At 44.5% G+C, this 24363-nt stretch overlaps 1 protein-coding gene across 1 annotated transcript in view; it reads left to right on the top strand.

The window, feature by feature from the left end:
• Positions 1-16805: 16805 nt before the first annotated feature.
• rhoab (ras homolog gene family, member Ab) overlaps positions 16806-24363 on the top strand; it is a 36395-nt gene continuing 28837 nt past the window's right edge. Inside the window, exon 1 of the mRNA XM_084332572.1 lies at positions 16806-16896. The gene's annotated coding sequence lies outside the window, so the exon portion shown is untranslated. The remainder of the gene's footprint in view (positions 16897-24363) is intronic.

Here is a 24363-nt window from a genome sequence, read left to right on the forward strand (position 1 = left end):
GCGGCGGTTGGCTTTGATCCACTGACTCACCTCGTCAGCGGTCATCTTCTTGAAAGTGTCACATTGAGACAGCCAATGTTCCTTTTCACAGTACTGGCATACAATCTTCCACTTCCCCTTCGTCGGGGGGGTGCTGTGGTTCTTGTGCTGCGGCACTGACTCGGCCTGGTGCATAACGGTCACTGACCGGCGGTTATCGTTAGATCTCCGAGGTCCATCTCTTAGGCTAGATCCACTCCACACGAACGTGTCCAGTCGTAGGCTGCTGACTTCCCTTGCGAGGAAGGCGGCCAGGTCTAGGAGGGATGGCTCGGGACCGTCGGGATCACGGTGGTCTCTCTGCCGCCGAAAGCGCTCTTGGCGGGCTGGAGGGAGCTTCTCCAGTATTTGTAGTGCAGTGACTCTGGGCTGAAGTCGGGGCTGTACTGGGCCTCCTGGTCCAGAGTACGTTGCTGCTGGTGGGCTTGACATTCCTCCTCTTCCTCTTCCTCTTCCTCTTCTAGGTCCTGGAGTCTTCTAGTCAGTCTCTCGGCGATGTAGGCCGGTTCTTCCCGGTGGCTGGGTCTCGTATGGACCGGTCGGGGAGGGGGGTCGGAGACGTAGACAGGATCCTCCTGTTGGCCGGGTCCCGGGTCGCTTTGTCGGGTAGGGGAAGGTGCCCTAGACCCTTGTCGTGATGATCTCCGGGAGCTCCGTGCGGAGAGAGGGGGTGTCGCCCTGGCAATCAATTGTTCTATCATCTGCGCCTGCAGCCGGTCGCGCTCTGCTTCACGCTGGGCATTGGCGGCTTCGCGCTGTGCATTGGCGCGGTCTCTTTCAATGTTCTCTTCCGTCTGAAGGCGTCTCTCCTCCAGTCTTATGCGGTCGTCTTCACTCCTTTGTTGCGCCTGGAAGCGCTCTCGTTCGGTTGCAGAGTGTTCGCGTTCACTAAGGGCTTGCGCTTGGAGTTGCGCGTGAAGGCGCTCTCGTTCCGCCGCAGAGTGTGCGCGCTCGCTTAATTGTTGCGCCTGGAGGCGCTCTCTTTCCGCTGCAGAGTGTTCGCGCTCGCTTGCTTGTTGCGCCTGGAGGCGCTCTCGTTGTTCGCGCTCGCTCGTCTGTTGAGCCTGAAGGCGCTCTCGTTCCATGGTTCGCGCTCACTAAGGGCTTGCGCTTGGAGTTGCGCGTGGAGGCGCTCTCTTTCCGTGGCGGAGTGTTCGCGCTCACTAAGTGTCTTTGCTTGAAGTCGATCGCGTTCAGTGGAGGCTGTCAGGGTGGCGATCAAGGCTTGCGCCAGTATCTGGTCCGCCTCGCTGGGGGATGACACTGACGGAGGTGATCGGCTTCTGACAGAGCTCGTTGGAGATCTGTTCTCCTGGCGCGCCCCGAGGTCCATCTCCTGGGCGCGCTTCTCTTCTCTTGGTTGTGTGTCGGGTTCTGTCCCTGGAGCGCTTTCTTTATCCTGGAGCGTTCCGGGGACTATCCCGGTGACGCTGTCTGGAGGTATAGTCCTGTCATGTCCCACCTGGTCCCCCCCGTGAGCTGAGTCAGTTTAGTTAGAACCCACTGGGGTCTCTACTGGCAGGGTCGCCAAGTCGATAGGATTTGACATGCTTTGACTAGCCGCTTTATCCGTATTTAACGTCTGTTTAGATAAGCTAGGTGGTAGAACGACAGCGAATTCCTCCAGATAGGGAGGTGGCTGACGTTTGCGCTGCAGGCGTTCTAGCTTGGGAGAGCCGCTTGGGGAGTGTTCACCGCTGGCCATGGTTAATATTAATATTATATTAAATATTACACTGATACCCTCCGGCTCGAAGGACCAATTGTAACTGAGGGGTTACAAAACCCTGACTGTATTAAAGATTGTGATATATTAAACCACTACTAGTTATGTACTTTAATTACTGGCCAAACAGTACATCAAATATTGATGGTGAACACCCACACAAGAACACGGCATTGACACAGAAATTCTATTGGAGGGTTATTTATTATTATTAGGCAACGTTAGGTTACAGATTGAGAATTAGGGTCGCGCTTATATGGCGAAGAATATACGTAAAGTCAGTCAAGAGCATAAGTCAATGAGAATAGTAGGAATACTATGATGGGTCTAAGCTGACGCCACCTGTTGTATAGCAATTATATAGGGCAGGGGTGGCCAACCAGTCAGAGACTAAGAGCCACAAAAAATGACTGTGGTACCACAAAGAGCCACACCATATACCAGCGTTTCTCAACCTTTTTTTTCAGTCACGGCACCCTTCATGTGTTTATAGGTCTCACCCTCTGGCCTCTGAAGTTGCTAATGTCTTTTTTATTTGGGCCTCACAGGGTTAAAAGTACCCTGTGAGACCCACGGTTGCAAAATTACAAAATCACTTTTAGCCATTTAGAAAAATAATGTTTATTTAAAAAATGTTAAAGGGGAACTATTTGACTATTTCTTTCACTATTTGGGCACTTTTACACAATTCCTGTGAGTCTATGGAACACCTAGGTTTTTTTCAAAAAAAATGCATTGTTTTGTATTTCTAATCAAGTACTAAAAACCGAATTTTTCTACCTCAAGATCTTAAGCCGTTTTGAGGCTGGGCTCCAACCACTGTGTGGCCTGGTGCCAACTGCCACATCAACTGCCACATTATTATGCAGCTGAGAAATCTCTGACATCACAGATATGCACATTTTCAGATGACTCAGTTCAGTGAGGGTGAATATTGTGAGAGGAGAATTGGAAGAATTCGCCAATATGAGAATTAGAGACATATATCCTATTAATATAAGTCCACATAGCTAAGAAACAATGGTAAACACTGAAAAAAGCCATTTATAAGATAGTTCCCCTTTAAGCACATGTATAGTCAATTGGTCCTGTTGTTCAGCCTCACAATGCTATTTGATAGTAAATGTGTTTATATGTCCCACCCTCTGGCCTCTGAAGTTGCTAATTTCTTTTTAATTTGGGCCTCACAGGGTTAACCTCTTAAGCCCGAGATATACAGTAAAAGTGTATATTTTCAGCATTATGTTTGTTTACCAATTATTTTAACTGTTATTAGTGAAATATAAGATTATAGAAATCTCAGGGCATTGAGTCGGAAACCGGCGCATATTGACAGGAGGAAGTGGCACAGCCAAAAGTGAGTGTAGTCTTTTGAAGGAAGAGACTCAGGGCTTTCAAATTGACTACCCTACCCAGCTCACACCAGCCCCTGTCAATCATCTGACTTCTGGATTTACTTTTTAATTTCTCTTATTTTTTGGGATTATCTCCCACAAACCTGAACGTTATTGCCATAAAACAGAACGCAGTTAGTTTCTCTACCTTTCTGTGAACGTCTTGCAAAAAACGGTGTTGCAATATGATGAAGAATGGTGGAGAAATTTACATTATAAAAAAGATGGCAGAATTCAGTACTGTATCTACAAAACCTTCTGTTTAATCATCTTCCCTTTATTCATTTGCTTAGATTTTTCAGGTCTGGTCAATTTTAGCATGGTGTTATTTACAGTCAAAGATAATTTTTTTTTTAAATAGAATTGATATTCTCCTTTGGTTCATTACAATTTACTCAAGCCTAGTAACAGACACACTATTTCTGACACTGATCCATATATGTCCCTAGATTCAGATACCAAGAACATGCAAATGGACCATTTAAAAAAAAATTGTAAATGTTTATTCTACGTCCTTATGGAATGAGTGACATAAAAAAATAAAATAAAAAAAATAAAAAAGGTAAAAAAATAAATAAAAAAAAATATTTTTTTTAAAAATTTAAAAAAAAAAATTTATGGATGGAAGAGCCGCACATTGACGGGCAAAGAGCCGCATGCGGCTCGCGAGCCGCGGGTTGGCCACCCTGATATAGGGCAACACCGGTACCAACTGGAGACACTGGGTTCCCTCCGGGGTGTAAAGCCGGGAGGGGTAGAGGAATGTTCGGGTACCCAGTCTGAGTCAACGAGGAATAAAGAGGCTCCAAGTACAGGAGCCGGTGCTTGTACTCCCTTGATCAGCAGACAAAAGCAATAGTTGTAATCCAATATGCTCTACAGCATTGACGACAACCAGCCAGCCCCTTCCACGAGGCGGGCCCGAATGGTAATCCTCACGAGGTTAAATCCCAAACGACAGTGGAATCAACGGTGCTCTTCTCCGGTGGTCACGGTCCCAAAGCAATATAATCCAACCAGAAATGGTTCTGCAATCGCCGGTGCCAATTCTCCTGCGTACATGTCCAACGGTTCTCGTCTAGGACTCCTCGGGTGTGGGCACGTATTTAGGCCGCACAGCCTGGATAAGTGCACTAGCTAAAGACACGACGAACCGATGGGTAATGCTACATACGAAAGAACTGTGGCCGCACAATATACAATAAATGATCGACTATTACTTCACATTAGATTAAGTCGAACTCAACGTTACTGTGTTAAACTCTGACACTTTAACATTCTATTCGCACGCGGTTCTCAATGCTCTATTTAGATGCAAGGTTGCTCACTTCACTGCACGTTGACTCGTGGTGAAGGTATTACTAGTAATGAACGAATTGCTGCTGTTTACACCTGCGCCGTATTTATACCTAAGTGAATATCTAGTCCCAACCTCAGTTCTTGTCTCGTATTACTACGCAGACTCTGGGCATGTACTGACATGCCCGGAGTTGCCTTTGAACTTGCCGTTGGGGGCTTGGTCGTTGGCGCCTGGGGCCGCTGTCCAATAGGAGAGCGAATATTACTCTGGTCTGTACGCAGGTAAAGGGATATTCCGTGTATATATATAAATAATATACAAGGTATATCAAACGATACATATATATATATTCAGTTTAATCTGGCCCTTCACAACAAGTACTGTATAATAAGAGACATAGATCATAAAAAGGTATACTCGTTGAGGTCATCAACCTCCTTATCTGTCTTTAGAAAACAACTAAAAGGCCATTTAATTTAATCATGAATCATCAACGTATTAAGTTAGTCCTGTGTAACTGCTTGTTACATCCCAATGTATATATTCCCCAGTGTGCCTAGGGGTGCCTAGGGGTGCCTTCAACATGGACGGTCGCATTTTACGTAGCTCCCGTAACCAACGCAACAGAGCAACAACAAAAAAGTACTTTGCGCATTTTCTACTTTCCCTCCTGTGGATTATGGATTTGTACCTGAATTCACAACTCAAGCAGCAACTCCAGACAGAAGTGGAGGGTAGCGAAAACGTAAAACAGCAGTCCCATTGCGACTTCTATTTGTTAACGGGCTCGGAGAGGAAACATCCAGCCTTCGGAGCCACGACCATCCACACAGTACTTACTGCAAATCCGGAACGAAAGAAATTACCCCCGGCAGGCAAGTGTAATAAGAGATCAATGTTTTTATTATATCTGCTCATGTCGGGTGACATTCATCAGAACCCTGGTCCCGTAATGACACGGAACCAGAGACTACAGCAAGAAGCGATGGAGGTTCCCATCGCGACCAACAGCATCAACAACGCAACCTGTGGCTACATCCACAGCGCGGGCGGCGAAGCTCCCCCAATGACGCCACAGCAGACGAGCACACGTGAGGCAGTGACGAGAGGAGGCGAACCGAGGGTCGAAACCATGACGACCATCTCGACGCGGGATGTAAACATCTCGACGCCCGATAGCCGGCTAGCTAGCAGAGCTAACAACGAAAACAACCAGGAACGAGTCCTTTGTTGTTCCAGCACGGCGCGGGACCCGACCCCCCCCTCCCCCCTTCTTTGTTGTTCCAGCACGGCGCGGGACCCGACCCCCCCCTCCCCCCTTCCCACCCACAACAACACAGAGGAACAGATCACAAACGAACAATACTTCGAACCTGCCAACATCAATGAAATAACCAACGCCAATGGACTGAACATTTTTCACATTAACATTAACAGCTTAAAAAACAAATTGGATGAAATCAAACAAATATTCATAAATGGTAAGGCAAACATACTGTGCTTCTCAGAAACTAAGCTCGACGATTCTGTAAAAGATCCAGAGCTAGAGATTGAGAACTACTCAATAATCAGGAATGATAGGAACAAACATGGAGGTGGTGTCTGTATGTACATACACAAGGACACCAAATTCATCAACAGAAATGACCTGAATCATAAATCAATTGAAACTGTATGGGTGGAAATCCTATTCGAAAGGGCGAAATCCCTACTGGTTGGCACAGTCTACAGGCCGCCAGATCATAGTGGCTTTTATGATACATTGGATGGGTGTTTAGCTGGAGTTGAGGATGTAGACAAAATTCTTATTGGAGACTGGAACACGGATATGCAACGAAAAGATGCACCGTCTTCAAGGCCTTCAGTAGGTTTTGTGATCTGCATGGCCTCAGCCAGCTAATCACCCAACCCACACGTGTATGTGAATCAACTCAGACTACCATTGACCTCATTCTGACCTCCGACAAGTCCAAGATCTCAAATAAAGGGGTTATAGCATGTGGGTTAAGTGACCATTATATGATATTCTGTACCCGAAAAAAACTAAAACAAAAGGCTGGCTGCCACAAAACAGTCACATCTAGAGACCTCAAAACCTACTCTAGCGAGGCTTTCAACCTTGAACTGGAGAGTCTGGACTGGTCAGATGAACTCAATGGTACACTGGTTGACGAAACATGGCTTGGTTTCAAAACCAAATTCTCAGTAATACTAAACGACATGGCCCCCCTAAGAACCACCAGGGTAAAAAATCGCGCTGAGCCGTGGATGCACTCCGAAATACTGGCCGCTATGAAAACCAGAGACAAAAAATGCTCTGAGTTTCGTAAAAGTCAGTCAAAGCTTACTAAAAGCACGAGCAGTGAACTCCAAGCCCACGTGACTGAACTCAAACTAGAAAGAAACAGACTAAGAAACGACGTAAACTCCATGATCAAAACTGCAAAAAAGAATTTCATCAATGACAAAACTGAGGAAAACAAAAACAAACCACGTGAACTTTGGAAATTACTCAATAATCAACTAGGATGCAGTAAAAAACTTAAAACCAGATTCTCAAACATAAACATAAAAACGGACAACACGCTCATCACAGACAAGCTGGATGTAGCCAATTACTTAAACATTTTCTTCACAAACATAGCCACAACACTGGTAAACAAACTACCCTCCCACTCAGGGCTTTATGGGGTAGAACACATAGTAGCTTACTACAAAAACCTAGGGGTCCGAAAGGACGACTTCAAGCTGGAAATGGTAACAACAGATGAGGTACTCAATAAACTGAGCGCCCTCCAACCTAACAAGGCCACTGGCCATGACAACATCCCCTCCAAATTCCTCAGAGACTCAGCAGCCGCCATCACACCAATCATCACACACATAATAAACCTCTCCATAAAACAGGGACACGTCCCCAAGGACTTCAAAATTGCGAGGGTGACCCCTCTGCACAAAAAGGGCAGCAAATTAGACCCAGGCAACTACCGCCCTGTTTCTATTCTCACCTCCATCTCGAAAGTCATGGAAAAAATAGTCTACGAACAGGTCGAAAAGTACCTAGCGGAAAAAAATCTAATCTACGAATTCCAATCTGGCTTCAGAACATCCCACTCCACTGACACATGCCTTCTCTATTTGAATGACCACATCAAACAAGAGGTGGACGCAGGCAAATACTGCGGCATGGTCATGCTGGACCTACAAAAGGCCTTTGACACGGTCAATCACTCCATTCTGATTGACAAGCTAAAAGCAATTGGTTTTGATAGTCTTATCAGTGAGCTGGATGCAATCCTACCTTGAGGGGAGGGAACAGATGGTGGAGGTAAACGGTACCCTATCCCCCCCCCCTCACAGTGAGCTGTGGTGTTCCACAAGGAAGCATACTAGGACCGCTACTGTTCCTAATTTATGCAAATGACATGTCGTCAGCTTGTGACTGCAACTTGTTCCTGTTTGCGGACGACTCAGCCCTGCTGGTCTCTGACAAGAACAAGTTACAGGTTGAAAAAACCCTCAGCTCGGAACTAGGCAGAATCTGCATATGGCTCGCTGATAACAAACTATCATTACACATGGGCAAAACAGAGTCCATTCTCTTCGGTTCAAATAACAAACTCAGCAAGACCGACGGCTTCTCAGTTACAGTGGGTGACAATATTGTCACAAGGAAAGATGAAATTACCTACCTGGGTTCCATCCTAGAGGCTAATCTCTCCTGTGACAAAATGGCATCCAATGTAATAAAAAAAGTCAACCAACGAACTCGATTCTTGTACCGGATCTCCTCTCTGGTAAACAAGAACACCCTGAAGACTCTGGCAGGAGCACTCATTCAGGGGTACTACGACTATGCTTGCACCTCATGGTACCAAAGCACCTCAAAGGCGCTAAAAACAAAATTACAAACATCTCAAAACAAACTGGTCAGACTACTGCTTGACCTTACTCCTAGAACCCACCTCACCCCTGCCCACTTTGACAACCTAGGATGGCTTAGAGTAGACGACAGAGTACAACAACTTGCAATGGGCCTGGTCTACAAGATACACTACACGACCAAGGTACCCATGTACATGTCAAAATACTTCCCAAAGGTCAGTGAATACCACGATCACAACACCAGAGGGAGCTCCACAAATCATGTTAAACCCAGATTCGGCTCAAATAAGGGACTAAACACGTTTCGCAATTATGCCACATCAATGTGGAACGCCCTACCCAAAGCTGTAAAGGAATGTGGATCACTACCCACTTTCAACACCTCTCTCAAGGGACACCTACGGGAGACTGCAATTCAACACTGGCCCCTGTAAATATCCCAACCCAACCCCCTCCAATGTACAGTCATTTACCTAGTATGGTTTTGTCAATAGTCCAATGTACAATTGTGTTTGTTTGTACAGTGTCTCCTCCCCCCCCCCCCCTCAATGTACAGTGTTACTTGTTTATACAGTGTGCCCCCCGCCCCCCCAACCACCTCCAATGTAAATTACCCAGTACGGTTGTCAATATCCCAATGTACCCAACCCCCCCCCACCCAACCTCCTCCAATGTACAGTTTCTACGTCAAATGTATATACTCCCTTTTCTTGACTCCTTCTGTATCACAAACAGTACTGTATTTGCAAATCTGGTATGTCATAAATGTATAGATGTAGCAGTACTGACTATCTGTATGTCATGTATGTCATATATGTCTATATGAATTGAAAATGGGGGACCCTGATGGAAACAAGACAAACGTCTTTCTCAGGTCTGCATCCCCTTAACAATTGTATGTATTGAGCCGTACTGTATTGTACCCATTCTGCAATCTGTTAAATAAAGTTTTCATTCATTCATTCATTCATGTGTCTCCATGTGTGTGTGTTCTCCATTTTGTTTCCTCCCTCCAGCCATTGTTCCCTTCACCATTGGTCCCTGCCAGGCCAATCCTTCCATTATTGCAACACAGCACCGATTGGGGGCTCTGCCTGGATCTTGTAACCCGTGTTCAATTGTTGGTTGATGGATTTGGTGAACTGTGTTTGTTTACACTTGTATAGTTATTAATTAATTTGTGTGTAAAAATGGCATTTGTGTAAAAAAATAAAATAATGGCAGTTAGTACTTTTGATCTGGGGAAATTCTTGAGCAATCCTACTTGGGAAGCGCTAGATAGCTGCCGCAAGGCAGACTTAGTGGAGATTGCCACACATTTTAAACTCTCGGTTCAACAAAAGCATCTTAAGCAGGATATCAGGTGTCTTGTGGTAGATAAGCTGTTGGAGCAGGGGACGCTTGTTTTACCTGCGGTCTCTGATGAACATGCAAGTCCTCCTGGTGAACCTACGGAAGCACAGCCTTCTGAGGAGCAAGCCCATGGTGCTGAAAAGGCAGGTGTGAACGTCACATTGCCACATTTTCACTTGACCTCTCTTGTGTCAACTGGGTCTCGAGAAGGGGCCCAGGTCAAGGTTAGAATAGCACGTCTCCAGATGGAGGCTCAGGAGAAGGCACAAGCACGTGAGGCGGAGTATCGGCTTCGTAGAATGGAGCTTGAGGCAGAAAATGAAAGGGCTGTTAACATTCATAGGTTGGAGCTTGAGCATGAAGTGGAAAAAGAGCTCAGACTGCGGAGGTTGGAGCTGGAAGTCCTAAGGAGTGAATCCAACTCTGCTACACCGACTCCTCCACAAGGCCCGGGTATGTCCTCCTCCACAGCTTATTCATCACACACTTTTGATATAAGTAAACACATTGCTTTGGTGCCTCCGTTCCGAGAGACAGAAGTTGGTACTTATTTTAATGTGTTTGAGCGTATTGCTGCTTCATTGCGCTGGCCAAGAGAGGTCTGGCCTTTGTTGCTTCAATGCAAATTGACTGGTAAAGCCCAAGAGGTTTGTTCAACACTTTCCCTAGAAGATAGTCTATTGTATGATACTGTGAAGGCTGCCATCCTTCGTGCATATGAGCTTGTGCCCGAAGCTTATAGGCAGAGGTTTCGCAGTCACAAGAGAGCTGTCAACCAGACCTTTGTAGAGTTTGCTAGAGAGAAGGGAACTCTCTTTGATAAATGGTGTGCAGCAAGCAAGGCCTCAGATCTTAACTCTCTCAGAGAACTCATTCTATTAGAAGAGTTTAAGAATCGTTTGCCAGAGCGTATTGTAATTTACCTGAGTGAGCAGAAAGTGTCCACTCTGCAGCAAGCTGCTGTATTAGCTGATGAGTTTGCGCTAACCCATAAAACTGTGTTTGTAGATAGGCGTGACTCGTTTCTCCCCCATGATTTCTCTCAGAAACCTTCTGTCCCCAACCATTCAGAATTCACACACCCCCGACCAAAAATGTCACCTCCACGCTCAAAAGAGGAGCGGACATGTTACTACTGTCATAAATCTGGTCATGTTATTTCTGACTGTTTAACATTGAAACGTAAGCAGCAACCGTCCTCTCAGAACTTTAGGCAACCCAAAGGGGTTGGTCTGATTAAAATGGCACCTGATTCCGATCAACAGATGCACAATGATCAGGATGTTCTCGATCCTTGTTTCAGGCCATTTACTTCCAAGGGTTTAGTTTCCTTGACAGGGGATCCAAAAGATCAGTGTACAGTTCAGATCTTACGAGATACTGGAGCCTCACAATCCTTTATCCTCTCTGATGTACTACCTCTGTCTGAGAAATCTTCCTGTGGTTCTAGTGTCCTAGTTCAAGGTATTGAGATGGGTTTCGTGCCAGCCCCGTTACACTGTATTCATGTACAATCTGATTTGGTCACTGGTTTCTTTAAAATAGGGGTGAGACCTTCCTTGCCAGTTAAAGGCATTTCCTTTATCATGGGAAATGACTTAGCTGGAGGACAGGTGAACGCTGTGCTGGAAGTGTTGGATCACCCAGACACAGATTCTCTGCCTGATGACTTGTCACAGAACTTCCCTGAAGTTTTTTCTGCAAGTGTTGTCACTCGGGCTCAATTGAAAAAGAGAGGTGATGAAATTAATTTGTCTGACTCTGTTTTTGCTTCAGCCTTTGTCAGGGAGGAGTTGCTGGCTCCAACTTCGGATACCGCTGACAAACCACCGACTCATAGTAAGGTACCCCCACAGACAACTGTAACTAGTTCCGACGCTTTGAAGTTACCCGTTACTCGTGAAATGCTAATTACTGCCCAGAAGGCTGACCCTTCTCTTGCAAAATGTTTCTCTTCTCTTGAAACAGAACAGAGGAGAGAGTTGCATTCTTATTTTGTGGATGAAGGAGTTTTGATGCGTACATGGAGGTCCCATGGTACTAGACTGGCAGAGCATGCACAATCGGAGATAGGGCTACCAGATCAGGTACCAGACTGGAGCACTGTTTATCAGATTGTTGTCCCTGCAGTTTATCGTCAGCATGTACTGTTCTTGGCCCATGACCACCCTTGGTCTGGACACTTGGGAGTCACTAAAACATACAACAGAATACTTCAACATTTCTTTTGGCCCGGTTTGAAGTCCGATGTAGCACAGTACTGTCGTACCTGTAGTACTTGTCAGATCACCGGAAAGCCAAACCAGGTAATTCCACCTGCTCCCCTCTGTCCTATACCAGCGGTCGGTGAACCATTTGAACATGTCATAGTTGACTGTGTTGGTCCATTGCCAAGGACCAAAGCCGGCAATCAGTTTTTGTTGACAATAATGTGTACCGCCACCCGTTTCCCTGAGGCTATCCCTCTTCGCAGAATTACAGCGCCTGTAATAATTAAGGCTTTGACGAAGTTCTTCTCCACGTTTGGACTGCCTAAGGTAGTACAAACGGACCAAGGCACCAACTTCCTGTCTAGGTTATTTGAGCAAGTGTTACAGTCCCTGGGTATCCGACATATAGTGTCCAGTGCCTACCACCCTGAAACTCAGGGGGCTCTAGAACGTTGGCATCAGACCTTAAAGTCCATGCTGCGTAAATATTGCTTAGACACAGAGAAAGATTGGGATGAGGGTGTCCCCCTTGTTCTATTTGCTGCGCGAGAGACCATACAGGAGTCTCTTGGTTTCAGTCCTGCTGAGCTCGTTTTTGGGCACACTGTTAGAGGGCCTCTGAAAGTTCTTAAAGAACGGTTCATGTCAAAGGGTGCCAGCACACCCACTAATGTTCTAGATTTTGTTAGCCAGTTTCGAGAGCGACTGCATCAGGCGTGCTCTCTCTCTTCCGGACCGTATGCAATAGACAAGAAGATAAGTGATACAGACTACGTGGTTCGCACCCCTGATCGTAAACGTCACTCTCGTGTTTGCCACATCAATATGCTTAAACCATATTTTTCCAGAAATAGTGTGCAGGTGAAGACCTCAGACCAGACAGACGGACTGGCCGTCTCTGCTGTTGCCTCAACTCCAATAGTTCCGGACTCTCCTGACGTTAGTGGTGAGGATGTAGATGGCTTGGAGTTGCGCAATGCAGCCCATCAGGGTGCTAGATTGTCCAACACTGAGATGTTATTGAACCTGCCCACTCACTTAGCACACTTACCTGAGGAGCAGCGAGAGGACATCACAAATTTGATTCAGGCCTACATGGCTCTGTTTGGTGATGTTCCCTCCTGTACTTCTGTGTTGGCCCATGATATTAATGTTAACAATGCTGTGCCTATCAAGCAACATGCATACCGTGTTAACGTCACCAAGAGGGCCATGATGCAACAGGAGGTTGACTATTTGTTAAAACATGGTTTAGCCAAGCCAAGTTGCAGTCCCGGGAGTTCACCTTGTTTGTTAGCTCCCAAATCGGATGGAACTCCTAGATTTTGTACTGATTTCCGAAAGGTAAATGCTGTCACCGTGCCTGATTCCTTCCCACTGCCCCGCATGGAAGATTGTATTGACAACCTTGGATCTACCACCTATGTTAGCAAACTAGATTTGTTAAAGGGTTACTGGCAGGTCCCTTTGACCCCCCGTGCCTCGGAAATCTCTGCGTTTGTTACTCCTGACAATTTTTTACAATATACTGTAATGCCTTTTGGAATGCGTAATGCCCCGGCCACTTTCCAGCGACTGGTGACCCTAGTCCTGGCTGGTGTTCCAAATTGTAATGCCTATCTCGATGACCTGGTTGTCTATTCGACCAACTGGCGTGACCACATGACAACCTTGCAAACTGTCTTTGACCGCTTAGCTGGAGCCTCCCTGACCCTTAACCTTGCCAAGTGTGAGTTCGGCAAGGCTACGGTTACCTATCTTGGTAAGCAGGTAGGACAAGGCCAAGTGCGTCCGGTGGATGCAAAAATATCTGCAATCACAACTTTTCCAGTGCCTACTACTAGGCGGGAATTGCGTAGATTCCTTGGGATGGCTGGGTATTACCGTGGTTTTTGCCGGAACTTTTCTTCTGTCGTCACTTCTCTCACTAGCCTGTGTAGCCCGTCCAAACCATTCATTTGGACAGCTGATTGTCAAAATGCATTTGATGGTGTTAAAGCTCTCTTATGCAGTTCCCCTGTTCTCTCTGCTCCAGATTTCTCCCTGCCGTTCCAGCTGGAGGTGGATGCCAGCGGGGTGGGAGCTGGAGGGGTGTTATTACAGGAAGATCACGATGGTGTCAGTCACCCGGTTTGTTATTTCTCCCGGAAATTTAACAAACATCAACTAAACTATTCCACTATTGAAAAGGAGACTTTGGCTATGTTGTATGCGTTGCAACATTTTGAGGTGTATGTCGGTTCGAGCGTATTACCAGTGGTAGTATACACCGACCACAACCCATTGGTTTTTCTGTCGCGGATGTACAACCACAATCAGCGCCTCATGCGTTGGGCGCTCATAGTGCAAAATTATAACCTCAGCATAAAGCATAAGAAGGGGTCTGAGAATGTGTTGGCGGATGCTCTATCTCGGAGTTAAATCTCTCGTGCTGTCGACTTGTTCTATTTTGCTGTCGACTCGTTGTCTGTTGCTGTCAACTCGTTCTGTCATTGTTGACCCGTGTGGTTGTACCAACTGCTAGTTTTTCATAGCTCTTTGTTTTGGAGTACATGTTATCTCGGGGATGTTATCTCGTTGTTAGAAAAAAAAAAAAAAAAAAAAAAAACATGTTTAGTTGGTGTTAGGTGTCAAACATGTTTTTGTCTTATGTATGGGGGTGTTACATCCCAATGTATATATTCCCCAGTGTGTGTCTCCATGTGTGTGTGTTCTCCATTTTGTTTCCTCCCTCCAGCCATTGTTCCCTTCACCATTGGTCCCTGCCAGGCCAGGTCGTAACACTGCTGGTCCTTTTTTTTCATTATATATTTTTGATATATATTTTTTATATGTTATTCTCCTCTCCTTTGGTTTCTTGTGCTTTTTTTTCTTTTCTTGTTATTGGCTCTTGTTGATGTGTTTTGAACATGATATTTAGCACTCAAGTTCAACACTGTTTGACGAACATTGTTACTCAGCTGAAAGAGTTGTACCCTTCCTGCTGACCTGTTGTACAGAACTTGTAAGTCGCTTTGGATAAATATATATATATATATATATGTATATATATGTATAGATATATATAGTGTCACATACCAATTTTTTTTTTTTAAGTATCACAATACCAGTGCTAAAGCGATACCACGTCAGGAAAAGTAATGGAATATAATATTAGATGACAGAACATGGAACAGTCTTTATAAAAATGCCTTAATAAAACAACAGAAAATATTTTGAGGCTGTTGAAACTTATGCTTAAAAACGTCATCAGCTAAATGACAAAACAATTTAAATGTATTCTTTTTTTAAATTTTACATAAGAAAACGTATGAAACTGTTCCATCACAGTTCTTTGGAGTGGTTAATCTTGACCACTAAAATTTTTAATATTTTTTGTATCCACTTTTTCTCCCATTTTCTATTTTTCTCCCATCCCAATTTCGTATCATCCAATTCAATCCTCCCCTGTCTCGAACGCTGTTTCTTGCCTCCCACAAGCCGGCTGCAATGTGGACTAAGTCATACATAGCACGAGTCCCCTCCGATACTCGAGGTAACAGCAGTCGCATCTTTTCACCTGCGCGGCGCGATCTTTCAGCGTCAGGGGTCTGCGCTTTGGAGGGGCGCCGCCCCCATCGCTTCCTGATTCTACTGCGCAGGTGCACCAACCGACCTGTAGGAGTCGCTGTCCACAACGCCCGATCCCCACCCATCAGTTTCCCACCCCCTAATACTGCCAATGTGTATTAGTACGGACGACCAGCTAAACTGAAAGCAATGTGGAGCGCTGGACTCGAACAGGCGAACCCAGCGTCTCCAGTATTTGTGGTGAGCGCCTTGCCCACTGCACCACATAGCCGCCCTTGCCACTAAAATATTGTTAAAGTGAATGGTGGAATTCAATGCTGGATTCTAAAGGAATGAACTGATTAATCTATCACACATATGATATCCCAATACTATAAACTTGTCTTGTGTACATTTATTTGATTTGAGAGTTTGATTTAAAGAGTTAAGATGTGTGTGATGTATGTTATTATTTTTGTTTATTTGTTTATTGTTATTTGCACTAGTAAAAGAAGAACAGTTCAAATGTGCAGGAAAGGTCAAAAAGCCCAAGGGCTTATAAGCAACCTCCCCTCTTAACCCCCCCCCCCCCCCCACCTCCTCCAATGTAGTTTCTTCGTCAAATGTATATACTCTCTTTTTTTTTTAACTCTTTTTGTATCACAAACAGTACTGTATTTGTAAATCTGGTATGTCATAAATGTATAGATGTAGCAGTACTGTATCTGTATGTCATGTATGCCACATGTTATGATGAATTGAAAATGGGGGACCCTGATGTAAACAAGATGAAAGTCTTTTCCCCTTAATAATTGTGTGTATTGAGCTGTACTGTATTGTACCCATTCTGCAATCTGTTAATACAATTTTCAATCAATCAATCAATCAATCAATCAATCAATCAATTGAAAATGGGTAGGGGGGGGGGGGGGCACTGTACATTGGAATACTGACATACATTTGACATGGAAACTGTACATTGGAGGAGGTGGGGTGGGGTTGGGTGGGGCTGTACATTGGAATACTGACAAATCGTCTCTTGAGTAATCCCACGGAGGTTACAACAATACGTTCTGCTGACGTCCGAAAACTATTTATAGTACAAAAAGCATCCTCTAAAAATAACCCCTGTTTATTATGACTCAATTTAATTGTAATTGGTGCGGTGTTCTAATGTTTGTGTCAGCAGCCAATTGAAACCAACTCAGCCCCGTGTGCAGCAGCGTGCCCGCGCAGGCGTGGCTCTGCTCGTGGCCGCCACCCCCCCCCCCCCCTTCCCCAGTTACTAACCCCGCCCCCCCCCCCCCATGCGCGCGCACGCAAAGTAATTGTATGGTATTTGAAACCAGGAGTTAGCAGCGGAGGAGGAGCAGCGACCAGACGTGTCGGCAGAGGAACAGATCCGCGGAAAACTCACTTGATTTGCAGCATAAACTACAGGTAAAAACAAAACTGCTTTCTCAAATACTTACCGGTGATGCTATATAATCATGGCTCCCCTCCAGTCCATGCTGGTTTATTAGATGATGGATCGATGAATTGGAAAGTTGTCGATAGCACACTGACCAGCTAAGCTACGCCAAGTTAGCTCCCCAACCGACCTCAATTTCACCACCGTAACTTTGTAACGTTAGAAATGGCCATTTCCTAATAATATATAACGTTACAGACTACAGGTTTATATAGTAAGTTCCGCTGGTGGGATTCACACTACTGTAAAAAAATTACTGTTGTGGTTTTGCAAAGTGACAATATGAAAAGTTAAGGAATGTTTTAACGCATAACGGTACAAAGCGAACCACAAAGATTGGCCTAAATTGGCCATCAGCCACCCTAACAACGAGTTGTGTTTTCTACTGCTCAGTGTCGACTAGCATCACGTAGCAAGGTTACTTATTTACTTATTAACTCACCTACCCAGCCGACTAACTTGCTGGGTAATTGTTTTTGGTCCATGGCTTTTTTCTTCTTAATTTTAAGCTAGTATTACACACTAGGCATTTTTCTTTTATCATTGCAGCGTTTACCTCTCGTATCTGGTGAAACATAATAATAATTATTCGTTGTTAAGCCTAACGCTGAGCCAGTCCGGGATCTTTATGTGAACCTTTTTATACGTTAACATTATTATACCGTGAGTGGTGAGTAGCAGTGATAGCCCTGGTATTGAGTTAGAAACGGAGCCAATGCGGACACACAGCAGCCATCTGTTGCCTCTGTGATGACGCCATCTTTCTGATGACCCACCCTAGTTGGTTTAAAACAGTATTTTATTGTGCAGCAGTTTTGCCAGTCTGCATTGCCTTAATGTTTCTACTGGGCTGAGCAGAAGTGATGATGAAAGCAATCTGTTTGATTCTGTCTTTTTCTTGTTATTGCCACCAATTCCCAATCCACAGTCCCCAGGACAAAATCATGGCTATATTAGGCTAATCATAACCGTTGTGACTGTTGGTTGTATTTGTGCTGTAAATAAAGCACATAAACTTAAACCCCTCTATTGATTATCATCACATTTTATTATTTGTATGAAGGCTACCTGTACAAATATTAACCTGCAGTGCCAGGACACCCACATTCCATTAGTTAGTGTGTACGGACTCATTTATCAGTTTCCTTGTATGACTTGTTATATTATTTTTTCCTGAATGGATAGATAGTAGATTTCCCACGCTGATAGATAATACTATACATGGTATATTACACACCGCTTGTGTTCCAAGTCAACTTCCACCCACAGTCCTTTTGCTGTCAATTCTCCTAGGATAGCGGAAGAAGTGGAACCTGTGGGGAAACGCAGAAAGGCTTTGATTTCCCCTTTGGAAACGGGGCATGGCATGGTCATTTGTTGCCAACCCAATGCGTCATGACGTGTTCTGGCAGCCAATATGATGCCACAGCTCATTGACCACAGTTGTCATTTAATGATAATCACTGCCTGTTCATTACAATCACCATTTCTTTTGCTGACCAAGATGTCATGCGGCAGAATACTATGAACGGGTTACACTTAGGGACTGGTGATATGAAAGAGATTCCCAATGGTAGCCATATGGAGTCTTTCTGATGCAGCTATTAGGCTTGGGCGGTATCCTTATTTTCAAACCGGCAAACCTTTATGTTATAATACCCCGGTGCACGGTATTTGACGGTATGACTTTCATTTTCATCAGCGGGGGGGGGGGGGGGGGGGGGTGTTACGTGTTACCAAGTAAACAAATCATCGTCAGCTCTCAGAATGATAGTCCCGTCCCGCACCGGTAGAAGCCCGCACCGTTTTAGCGTTAGCATCTAGCCTATAGCCATGGCAGACTATTTGATTCCTTAAGGGCTAGAAATTGCCTGGGTTTTGGTCATATGCTCCCGAAATGCTCCCGTTGTTTGGCTACTTCTATGTGCAGTAAAAACTACTCGAATGCTTTATAACCTAGCCATTGATTTAGTTCAGGGTAATCCAAGATTAGCCGCAGAGCTAACGCTACTAACGTGAGCTAACGCTATTTATTCAAGCTCAGTAGCTCACAGAGAGAGATAAACAGCTGACAGCGGATAGTACAGGACGGTACAAATACAATAAAAAGGCGGGTGGGGGCTGTTGTGTAAACCTTGTACTCTTTAGTTCACATATAATAAGAGACTGATTGCTCCACAAGGACCACAACAACACTGCTCTCGTCACAACGCTTTACGGTATTTTCACAGCACTGTCGCAACATTACACCGTTGTGACCCACTCGCTCCACTAGAGCGGTCTCGCCCTCTGCTGGCGAGTGTGTGCACTACACTCAGTGTGTGCACTACACTCAAAACTCCGTTTCACTGTTATAGAAACTGAAGCGCATCTGTGATTTTGACGGTGACGGACGGTATTGAAAATCAATACCGTAGGTATTTCTAAATACCCTGGTATACCTTAATACCGTCATACCGCCCAAGCCTAGCAGCTATAATGCATCGCAATATCTGTTCATGTTTGCAACAGGGAGACTGGCGGAGCTGTCTCATTAATGGCCTGAACTGAACCTTCCCTTTCAGACTAATGGCTTTTATCGTTCTCTCAACTTTGTCATCGCCGTGTTTCACGCCATCCTGCCTGCATCCATTTATTCCTCTATTAGAATATAATCTGTTCTATATTAACTTCCACCTGGGCTGGGAGTGCAATCGCTTAATGGTCACAGCGGTTTGTCCCTCTTATCTGTTGCTTTCTCTCCCTCCTTTGCAAGCTGGCTCTGTCTCTCTCTCCCCTTTCATATCTGTCTCTCCTCTCTCTTTTTTCATCATCTGATCTATCCCTCTTTCTCCCGTCATCTGTTTAATTTCAGCCTTGGTGTTAGTTTGTTGGTAAGAGAGCCCGTCTCCCCATTTAAATTTCGTCCATAGGTACCCCCCAGGTTAATTTAATTGAACCCTTTAGTGTTTAGGCATGTAGTCTGGTGCAGATTTGCACAGACAGCCTGGTCCTTATTATCGAGCAGGATTATAAAGGGATCAGGGAGGAGAAGGCAAGGCACCTCACGTGCACACTGCACATTAAGTTGTTATTGTTGTCGTCATCTCAGGAGGCAGAGGCACAGTATACTGATCTGTTTACTTTTACAGTAAAGTATAAACATTATTGCAGAGTCAGTGGAGAAGAAATGTTTTATATATTCATAGTATTCTATTACACGATCATTGCATATCTCTTGGTAGGCGAACAACGGGTGGTTGTATCAAATGAGGAGTGATCATCATTAAATGACAACCAGGCTGGCCAATGAGCTGTGTTGATGCCATTGTGCCGGATCTGTAAGAAATGCACTCAAGCATACTGTACACTGGACTCATCCCAAACCGGCCCTCTTTTCCTGATCCTCCAATCATAACTGTTGCTTTCCTCTGACAAACTGTGTTTGTTGTTCAATTAGACCTATCTCACTTTTCTCCTCTACCGAGATCCAACATTTGTGTGTCTGTGTGTGTAAAAAGCCCAACGATGAAATGGATCATGTGGTTCTTGATTTATGATTTTGGTTTGTTATCCTTTAACACTAGATGATGCCATATTATTTTATGCTGCCCCTTGCCTTTACTTGACCGGTCTGTCTATTTGGTCTATAGTCGCCTAAGACTGTTAGTTTTAATACTTTTTCCATGCTCAATGAGTTACAGCAGGTCCTTTTTACATTATTGCTTGTGGGAAAACAAAAATTTCACAGATTTATCAATTCAAATCAGCCAATCGCTTTGCCTAGTCGACAAATCACACAACTATTAGTCGATCGAGAATTGTCTCTGTTGAGGACGGCCCTGATGTTTTCATTTGGAATCGCTCCGATATGCAACGTCACCAGTGCCAATTGCAGTGTGTCCCATCCTGTTGTTTATGGAGGCAGGACGGGGTGAGTAAGATGCCAGTCGGCTGTGGAAAATACTGTCCATGCAACACAACACAGGAGCTCTGCTGGTGTTAGTGTGTCAGTGTGAGAAGAGTCCTATTTGTGGTGGGCCTTCCCGATCTTGCGGTGGTGGGCTGCACCAGTAAATAGGAATGTTGTCTCCCGGACATAGTTTTGGTTATCGGGCCTGTTTACTTTGTGTTGCGTTCCCTCTGAGCTGGGTTGTTGTTACAAGGAACACTAGGGTTAGGGGGTTAGGCTGCAGGGCTTGGGAAGCTGATGTCAAATTTGCGGGGCAAGCCGCCCCATGTAACAAGATCACTCCCATTAACTGTGTCGACAGGCGGATTTTTAAGTTGAAAGATGTTTGGGAATCTTGTGTGGAAAAGCTGCCGTAGAACATCTCACAACCGTCATGGGTGAAACTTTGACCCTTCTTCTGTCGACATTCGCTGTCTGTTTTGTGACGTTTTTCAGCTTGCGCAATTTCTCAATGCAAATCGACGTCAGTGATCCCAGCCAGATGGCGGCTGGCATCTGCTAGGGATGGGTACGGAATTCGGTACTTTTGAGGTACCGAACCGAAACACGTTGGTACTACCGGGTATCGATTCATTTTTTTTACTTTTTTTTTTACCTTTTTTATTTTCATGTTCACACGCACAATATATGCTTACCTAGGATTTGACTTGATTCAACAACAAAGCAGTCGGAGCAATGGCAAGCTGAAAATGGTCTAAATTGTAGTTATTTGAAGTTTGGAATTTTTTTTACGACAGGTAGGTAAATAAAATTTCTTGAGACTAAAGTACCGATTCACAGGTACCGGTACCGTATCGGTTCAAATAAAGGTACCCATCCCTCTGATGTAGCAAGTTCCCACGCACTTCCCTGGTCTTTTTGACACATCTCCTTTCCCTTGTTGTGTGATGGAGAATCATGTTTTTCTTTCTGATCACCAATTCCACTCCATGTCACAACCTTGGAAGGACAGCACAGTTGAAGTAGATATCAGAACATGCACAATTTTCTAATTATCTTATTCCTGTGGGTATTATACACGCCCTCTGCATTTGTTACCCCCCAATTCTGACGGACTGTGTCCTTATCATTAACATAGCCCATTAAATCCAAGTTAAAACAGCAGAGCTGATGGACTCTGAGAATACAGAGGGTGGGGTGTCCAAGCTCTGTGACACCTCGTTTTCTGATCAATTATTTCCCCCAATAACTAAGTGATGTTGATCTTGAGGCTACTCTCAACCTACGGAACTGGCCTATTTCCCAGCCGTTTATGGTAATTTCCGACCACTTCCCCTAAATGACCACGAACAACGCCACTTTGCTAGTTCGCCATCATAAGTGTGTTACCGGCACATTCAGGGCTCTACGCTAACCTTTTTCCCAAGGAGCACACAAAGAAATTTAGGAGCACACAAAAATATTTAGGAGCACAGTGAAAATATTTCAAGTGAAGTTCTTCCAAAAATAAATGTATATTTGTACTGTGCATGTGGGAACGGGACACACATCTGTGCAATAGCACATACCACCAAAGTCACTGGCCCACTGTCTGCGTGTGGCGTGTGCAAACGGGAATGGGACACAGAGTCTGACATTTGAACTATTAAGTGATTAATGCCTACTGTGGCAAAATTGCTTTTCATTTACATTTATCTATTTATCTATTTAACTGTATTAAACAATATACCGGTAAAACGAATTGGCCATAATTTACTGAGCAAACTAATGCTTACTGCTGTAACCTACTAATAACACTTAAAGTAAATCTGAAGATTATTATATAGCAGATGCCTTGGACAACTGTAGCGTGTGCTTGTTTATACATAGCCCCTTTCATGACTGTGATGCAAGCCCTGCGTGGAGCAGAAATATTCCTATTATGGGATGTCGAAATATCCGATCCATTTCCAGGTTGTATAATAGTATATACGTCCAAATCATGTTGTTTATCGAGTTATTGGTAACGGATCACTATCTGTTGTGATCAGCTCGGGTCCTGGGACTATTAGCGAGTGATCGGACCGAATTGAAATTAGCACCAGCTTCCACTTCCTGTTTATGCCTTGGGCGATCGGCCACCAGATGGCGCTCTTGAACCGTTGTAGAGTTGAGAGGGGCTCAACAGTACATCTCATGTCTCCGGGGGAGAAATATGATTTCGATCACAGATTTTTGAAATATTGATATCAAAGACGCTGTCCAGCATCTTCGGCAGAATGAGCATTTCTAACCCTGGCGCGTACTGTACCGGAGGACCACATTGAGGCAGTACAGTACCTATTCGCGTACCGTTACACCCCTAGTAATTACTGGAATAGCCCACCAGTTGTGATTAGAGAGTGCCCCACATACCCCATGTTCAAGACCCATCTTAAACTGCATCTTAACACTTTCAGCGCCAGCAGGGGGCACACGATTTAGTGCTTGAATGCCCAGCATCCACTTCAATGTTAGTGTTAATAACGCCTAATCTATGTTTTAAATTATGGCTATGTGTCTAATCTGCCTGTCGCTGTGACTCATTTTCCAGTCAACATTGTCGAAGCGGATTGTTTTTTTATTGGTTCATTTCCGTTTTATAGCATTTTGAAAAGCCCTCGTTTCCAAGGAAAATAAAAAGATTCCGTGATAAACGCCCCTGTACTGGAATATTCTAGAACGTTGTCATTTTTCGGCCTATTTATGAATCGTTTTCAAATAAGCGCTAGATTATCGATAGTATATGTGTACGTATGCACGCTGGGGCCGCGAGATGAAAATCGATTCTTAGTTCCTGATCGCTCGCACAGCCACACACATAGGGGAAAAGCTTATACTCCGTGAAAACCGGTCTGATTATCCTAAGACTGGTAAAATAGATTCCTTACCTGAGATCAGATGTTATCCAAAAAGATCATTCTAATTCCTGATCGCCATTCCAAAAATCGATCGCTTTTATTGATCCAACGCTACATACTGTAAAACGCATATTCCACGCTGTTCTGATGGTCCACAATGAATCCGATCGGCTCGGGGTACATGCCTGAGAAGTAAAATGTGGATTCCGGATTTTTCTTTTCTCATCCATTTTCATTGAGTCCATTCCAAAAGGGTGCATTACCATCTGGGAGACGATAGGGGGTGGTTTTTTCACATCTGAGCTCCTGATGGGGCTGGTTTACCAACGGGAGACTCTGTTGATGAAATATGAATTCAGAGCGCGAATAAAAAAGATAACACGTGAATTGTCGTGGTGGGCATTCAGGGGTCGGGCTGATAACGCATGTTATGTTGTTTTGGGCATTCAAAGTGTTAAGGCAAACCAGAACTGTGATCATTTATCTGATTTAGTTTATGTAACTTGTTTGTTGTTTTTATCATTGTCACAAATGCTTTTACCCTAAGCAGGCTATTCATTTATTGAACGAGTTTTGCTGTCTCCTGTTTAGGGACTACGGGTGTAAATTAGCTCTTGCTACAACCCTGCATGTTTACATTTTGTATTTTGTACTTGATGTTCATT

This window comes from Notolepis coatsorum (assembly GCF_963971535.1).
Source record: "Notolepis coatsorum genome assembly, chromosome: 17".
NCBI classification, from domain to species: Eukaryota; Metazoa; Chordata; class Actinopteri; order Aulopiformes; family Paralepididae; genus Notolepis; species Notolepis coatsorum.